This window comes from Mus musculus, chromosome 10 (genome assembly GCF_000001635.26).
Source record: "Mus musculus strain C57BL/6J chromosome 10, GRCm38.p6 C57BL/6J".
Lineage (NCBI taxonomy): Eukaryota > Metazoa > Chordata > Mammalia > Rodentia > Muridae > Mus > Mus musculus.
The window spans coordinates 87,799,803-87,807,829 of NC_000076.6; positions in this window are offsets into that span (position 1 = coordinate 87,799,803).

The window sequence follows — 8,027 nt, forward strand, 5'->3', positions numbered from 1 at the left end:
GAATGGATACAGAAAATGTGGTACATTTACACAATGGAGTACTACTCAGCTATTAAAAAGAATGAATTTATGAAATTCCTAGCCAAATGGATGGACCTGGAGGGCATCATCCTGAGTGAGGTAACACATTCACAAAGGAACTCACACAATATGTACTCACTGATAAGTGGATATTAGCCCAAAACCTAGGATTTCCAAGATATAAGGTACAATTTGCTAAACACATGAAACTCAAGAAGAATGAAGACTGAAGTGTGGACACTATGCCCCTCCTTAGAATTGGGAACAAAACACCCATGGAAGGAGTTACAGAGACAAAGTTTGGAGCTGAGATGAAAGGATGGACCATGTAGAGACTGCCATATCCAGGGATCCACCCCATAATCAGCATCCAAACGCTGACACCATTGCATACCCTAGCAAGATTTTATTGAAAGGACCCAGATGTAGCTATCTCTTGTGAGACTATGCCGGGGCCTAGCAAACACAGAAGTGGATGCTCACAGTCAGCTATTGGATGGATCACAGGGCTCCCAATGGAGGAGCTAGAGAAAGAACCCAAGGAGCTAAAGAGATCTGCAACCCTATAGGTGCAACAACATTATGAACTAACCAGTACCCCGGAGTTCTTGACTCTAGCTGCATATGTAACAAAAGATGGCCTAATCGGCCATCACTGGAAAGAGAGGCCCATTGGACATGTAAACTTTGTATGCCCCAGTACAGGGGAACGCCAGAGCCAAAAAGGGGGAGTGGGTGGGTAGGGGAGTGGGGGTGGGTGGGTATGGGGGACTTTTGGTATAGCATTGGAAATGTAAATGAGCTAAATACCTAATAAAAAATGGGAAAAAAAAAAAAAAGACTAGCTGGCACTTCGAGGTCAGCCTGGAAAGGCAAAGAGAATGTTTCTCTCCAGGTCAGCTCCTCATCCAGATGTGGCCACGGGGACATTCCAACACTGTGTTCCCCAGTTTGAGACTAAGTTGGACTATTTAATCAAGACTATCTAAATGTTCAGTAACGATGGAAAGAAATAAAATGCAGATATCAGCTAAGGTCCCTACCCCTCCTCTTTCTTCTAGGGAAAATTTTTTGAAATTGCTTTCAACATTTCCTCCATCAACAGGTATATGGCCTCTGCACTACTGTTTGGGAGGAATCTAAGAACATTTAAGGATCTGATTGTCTTGGGTCTCTTTTGATGTGGTGTTCTGGGTGTAGATTCTGCCTTGTGGTTGAGCACAAGAAATCACCCTTTAGTCACATTCTTCCCAATGGGTTCTCCAGTCTGCATACACATGGCACACAATAAACTGTTACACACAATCTATACGCTATTAAAAAATGTTCTGACTTATAGAGGAGAAAGTGGGGAAAAGCCTTGAAGATATGGGCACAGGGGAAAAATTCCTGAACAGAACAGCAATGGCTTGTGCTGTAAGATCGAGAATTGACAAATGGGACCTAATGAAACTCCAAAGTTTCTGCAAGGCAAAAGACACCGTCAATAAGACAAAGAGACCACCAACAGATTGGGAAAGGATCTTTACCTATCCTAAATCAGATAGGGGACTAATATCCAACATATATAAAGAACTCAAGAAGGTGGACTTCAGAAAATCAAACAACCCCATTAAAAAATGGGGCTCAGAACTGAACAAAGAATTCTCACCTGAGGAATACCGAATGGCAGAGAAGCACCTGAAAAAATGTTCAACATCCTTAATCATCAGGGAAATGCAAATCAAAACAACCCTGAGATTCCACCTCACACCAGTCAGAATGGCTAAGATCAAAAATTCAGGTGACAGCAGATGCTGGCGAGGATGTGGAGAAAGAGGAACACTCCTCCATTGTTGGTGGGATTGCAGGCTTGTACAACCACTCTGGAAATCCGTCTGGCGGTTCCTCAGAAAATTGGACATAGTACTACCGGAGGATCCAGCAATACCTCTCCTGGGCATATATCCAGAAGATGCCCCAACTGGTAAGAAGGACACATGCTACACTATGTTCATAGCAGCCTTATTTATAATAGCCAGAAGCTGGAAAGAACCCAGATGCCCCTCAACAGAGGAATGGATACAGAAAATGTGGTACATCTACACAATGGAGTACTACTCAGCTATTAAAAAGAATTAATTTATGAAATTCCTAACCAAATGGATGGACGTGGAGGGCATCATCCTGAGTGAGGTAACACATTCACAAAGGAACTCACACAATATGTACTCACTGATAAGTGGATATTAGCCCAAAACCTAGGATACCCAAGATATAAGATACAATTTCCTAAACACATGAAACTCAAGAAAAATGAAGACTGAAGTGTGGACACTATGCCCCTCCTTAGAAGTGGGAACAAAACACCCTTGGAAGGAGTTACAGAGACAAAGTTTGGAGCTGAGATGAAAGGATGGACCATGTAGAGACTGCCTTATCCAGGGATCCACCCCATAATCAGCATCCAAACGCTGACACCATTGCATACACTAGCAAGATTTTATCGAAAGGACCCAGATGTAGCTATCTCTTGTGAGACTATGCCGGGGCCTAGCAAACACAGAAGTGGATGCCCACAGTCAGCTAATGGATGGATTACAGGGCTCCCAATGGAGGAGCTAGAGAAAGTACCCAAGGAGCTAAAGGGATCTGCAACCCTATAGGTGGATCAACATTATGAACTAACCAGTACCCCGGAGCTCTTGACTCTAGCTGCATATGTATCAAAAGATGGCCTAGTCGGCCATCACTGGAAAGAGAGGCCCATTGGACACACAAACTTTATATGCCCCAGAACAGGGGAACGCCAGGGCCAAAAAGGGGGAGTGGGCGGGTAGGGGAGTGGGGGTGGGTGGGTATGGGGGACTTTTGGTATAGCATTGGAAATGTAAATGAGCTAAATACCTAATAAAAAATGGAAAGAAAAAAAAATGTTCTGACGGATTCCAGAAAAACTGATATCTCATGTCACATCTATCAAGCAAGTGAAAAACTCTTTCTTGAGTATTTATTATCCAGAAGTCCCCTTTTTACTGGGGGCCACAAAGCCTTTTCATAAGCCAATCCTGTCTCCTTGGAGCTTCTTTCGCATCTCTCTTCTTAGGTTTTGTTGTCTTGCTCTGTTATCCATTCAGCATCCATACAGGAGCCAGTCCTTGTCCTATGCCTACCAGTTTTGTGACCTCTTGAGCTACTTGAAATGCACCATTGGGAGCTCCTCTTTTCATTAGAAGTTCACCAAGAATTTTTCCATATAGGTACAAAATATATTTCTAAGACCAATTCTACTAAGCAAAATTCTCTCCGTCTTCACATGGGTGTACATACAGGGGATAGAGAAATCAGAAAATCCAAAGTACTGCCTACATTGTATGCTGACAGACAAGCTTTGGGTGGTAAGCATACAGAAACTCATGAATACTAAAATAATTGAAATGGGGACAATGAATATTAAGTAATGTTTGTTTAGTATTTAGTTTCTATATGAAGATATATCTATAAGTTTTTCAATAGAAAAAGATCACATCCTGCCAAGTGGATATGACCTTGTGGCCTACTTGTAGTCACATGACAGCTATAATATTGGGATCAGCCCCATTGGGGAGTAAATTGTCATACAAGACCAGTGATCACATCAGCCCTATGCTTGGGTTTATGTTCTGCAGTAAATGTCTTATCATTCTTTGTCATTGTTGAACAAGAGCTCAGGTCCTGTTCCATTTTGTACTAACCCCCATGACTAGCACTTCTCAATACTTAAGTTTGATATAGAAATATTTCCACTCAGGGAATACAGCAGTATTTCAATAGCACTACAAGTAGCCATCCCTATAGACTGGCTTTGTCAGATAACACAACAGTTCTTCGAGATATAAAATAGGTTTCCCCTGGCTCTCAGCTCCTTACAGGGGAGACAGCTGATGTGGCAACCTTTATGGGTGTCAGCTTCATTATCTTATGGCTTTGGAAGCCAGCCATCCTCCCCATCATTTTCTGTAAGAAAGTCAGCATACACCACTCAGTAGTGTAGTTAGTGCTGGATCTCCAACAGTGCACATCCCTTCCCCAGTACTGTCCCACTTCCAGAGCACACTGCAACCTTCCCAGGACTCTCTGCTCTTTCTTGTGTCCACTGGGATCATACACTTGGGCAGAGACAAAGAAGTTTCAACAAAAGGAGTCCTGGGGAACAGGTGCTAGGAAAACCAGGGAGGTTTCCAAGCGGTGAAAGAAACCAGAAATTGGAAACGAAAAGAAGGCCCAGAGAACATTTTTTTAATGTTATAAATTAAATTTCATAATGCTGGCAGGAAGATGAAAACACCAGAAAAGGCCAGACTGGAGTGGGAGGCTGACAGCTGTAGGCAGCTGGAGTTGAGAGGAAGAATAAGGAAAACCATCAAGGCACAGCAGTGGGAAAAAGACCTGGAAATAATGAACGGAAAGCCCCACTGAGGAGCAAGGTGACACAATTAGAGGTACACAATGGTCCAGTAACACAGTTACTTAGGGCCTTTATTCTCCACTAAAGGAGTTTTAATTTGCTACTAAGAATTTTGATGTGCTAACATGTGCTGCCTGAGGAGAGGAACATGCTGTCCAATCTCAAGGTCATTGAAGCTGAGTTTTGAGGCTTCTCCAAGTAGAACATATTGAATCCACCTCTGGCAGGGAGATTTGATTGAGGCAAGACCTGCCCCAGAGAGCAATCCTCTTGTATTCATGTGCATTCATTGTTCAGACCCCAAGGATGCTTGGTGGTGTTTGGGGATTCTCTTTCTATTGGAAGATTAAAGAGGGGGCAACCTTACAAACTGGATTCCCAGATTAAAGCTCGGCCCCAGGGGGTAGCATCATATGGACAATATGGACCTACTGCAGAAAACATCTGAACAGTTGGAGAAAAATTTGAAAACAGAACCATCTGTTACATAATCAGATCCAGTAGACTCTCCGCTTTGTACCACCAGCTGCTGTCAAGTGGGAGATTATGAAACTTTGAAATAATGCTCCTCTAAGCCTGCTGTCTTGTTTCAAGGTTAACTTGGGGCAGTACCACAAGGCTGTATGGGATGAAATTCCCAAGTCCTCTTATGCAAGCTTTTCCTGGTGTTCATCTTCCTCTTGGCTCACTCATCTATCATAGATGCAGGAGTGACATGGAGCCCAGATGTGAACTTAGAGAGGGCATAAAGGGTGTACTCCACAGCAGCACCCTGCCTCTTGTCTCCTCTAGCATATGAGTTCCCTTGTCTCCTCTAGTACCTCTTCGCCCACCTTCCATTCCGGACTCTGGCCCCATGGAGAAATCCTCTCCAAAGAGACAAAACTGAAATAGACACAAAGACCAACACTCTAGGCTTTTCTGCTTGCTTTCACCTTTGCCTACAAATAGGAAGGGGATGACTGAGTTCATCTCATAGAGTCTCAGTGATGGAGAGGAAATCAGAGAGCGTTCTCTGAGCTTCTCAACTTGCCTGATTCCCTCGCTTCAGCTCCAGCTCTTAGCTGGTTTGAACATTTTTGTTCCAAATGGAACTTGCTCACTTTGATGACTGATTGTAGTCCCCACAAGACAGCATAGACCTATGGGAATCTGGAATGGTGATTTTTATTTCCTTATATCTAGTTACATGTTTATCAACAGAAATCAAGTCTGGATGGCGTAGAGTCAACTAAGCATGCATGCTTTTGAAAGGCTGAACCATTCCCAAGGGGTACCACCCAGCAATGTTACCACCGTTTACAGTTCTTCTCTATAGTCACCAAGAGAGAAAAAAACTCCCAGTTTCCTTCCAGTGGGGAAACTGAGGCTCAGTGACATTAGCATGACTTACCCCCTTGGGCCAGTAGACAAGGACAGTGCCAGCCAAAACATTCTGATTTCCCACTCTGCAGGCTGTGTCTAATTAGCACATTAGTTTCTTCTAACATCCCTGAGACAGTGGACAGACAGGACCTTAATGTGTGTGGAAAAGGCTTCCCATTACACACATGCATGCCAACCCTGGCTGGGAAACCCCTGTCTGCCTGCCTACATCAAAGAGGATTATGACGGGCTCTCTCTTTTGCCACACAAGTGGAAAGGGGGATCTTCCAAGCAGCTGCCTGGTATGTAGCAAGACAAAAGACAGACAGACTGACACTGTCTCTAGCTGCCTACTGGGCATGTTGTTTCCTCTCTTTCTCAACTACCACATTCTACCTAACAATGAGTCATTAAGTGGAGACATTTTTTCTCCCCAATGATGTCATCTCCTTTTTTGATCCACACCCAGCCCTTAGCTGTGAGACAGCCTATCTGAACTCAGGTCTCTCCTCCGCTGTCATCCAGGTGGTGTGATCTGGGGAAATTATTTCTCGACTTCAGTTTTCCTATCTCTAAAATGAAGTTATGAAGGCAAGTGACTTTGTGAGAACATCGCGAGACTAATGTTTTGGAGAGGAAACAGTGGATGGTAGCTACCATCATTAATGTCAGGAGGTCCTTGATAAAATTCCTCTACGTTATTATTTTTCCTTCCTAGCTGGACCTCCTAATTTCTGTGTTGGTGACATGTGGCACATGACAGCAGTTCAAGGCTCTTTTTCTTGTCCCAACAGCATTGCCTGTACCCTGAGCATCACCTGAGAAATCTTATTCATGAAACATTAGAAAATACCCACACCTGTCCACTAGTTCTAACTGTGTAGATCAGAGGTTTGCAGGACAATGAAAAGGAAATGGTCCGCGTGTCTTATACCTGACTGTCTAATTGCCTTGACCTCACAGTGGTGTCTAAGTAGAGTGACCTCAGGCAACAAGACCAAGAAATGTAAGGAGGATCCTTCATTCTCTCCTCATTTCCTCCACTGCATCAGAACCAACAACAAAGTGTATCCCTTCTACAAATACATCCAAATGCATCCAGATCTATGCTGTAGCCCCTACTCTAGTCTAGGCTACCATCCAGAACCAGGATGAATGTCCCTGACTTTTCCCCAAAGTCTTCATTTCTACCATTGCTCCCCTACAGGTCACGTGCCGCAAGGCTCCTTAATATACAGGACCCAGTCACCCTTTAGCTTTGAACTCGAAATGCCCTTTAACTAAGCTTCAGAGGAAATTGATCTTCTTACCCTTTTCATGAATCTACCAGCTTGTCCCTGTGTCCTCCTCCTACCTCAGCTGACCATTCCTCTCAAGTGATTGCAGCTAAGTTCTACGTGCACAGCACAATTCTCTTTCCTGTTCTGGGATCTTTGCACAGGCTGTCCCTGTTGTCTTTAGCTCTCTCCTCCTTGTCCCTCACCCTCCCTCTGTGTGACAGCAGAGTAACCTGAGAGCACTGGGCTGAGCAGTGGTTCCTTCTTATAGCTACCGGGGAAGTTTTCTTAACAGCACCCATCACACTTTTGCTATTAATTTATAAAAATTGCTTCTTTGTGTATTTCTATTGCTCTTTTCTCTCCATGTCTAATGAAAATTTCATGAAGCCAATGGCCATGTCTTATCACCATAGAAGAATTTAAGAACAATTTGCATAACACAGCAAATGTTAGGAGAGTACATAGCTCAGATTCTGTTTGTCAAACGACTGTTAGATCTGCCATTGTGCACCAAGTCATGGCTGGGGGCCAGCAGTCGATAACTGAACGCAAATGCAACTAAGTGAACTGCTACAGTTGAAGCCGACTGAGAGAGCTTTCCTACTGGAACGACTGTCTGAGCTCACAGCTAACGCTATTTCACATGTGTGCCTATGGATTTTCTTTCCGTTGAAGGTTTCAGGTTCAAGTCACAGGGAGAAGCTTCCAGAGCTCCCTTAAGAAGCTAGCTTTGAAAAATTGACTACTGATTCATGTACACAGACTATATACACATTCACACATACAAATCAAACACACCTCACACTCACACACAAATACATACACCACACACACATATAACACGCACTCACATATACACACCTCACACTCATATAAACACGTTTTCAAACAAACATATACATACACCAGAAACTCACATACACACACACACACAT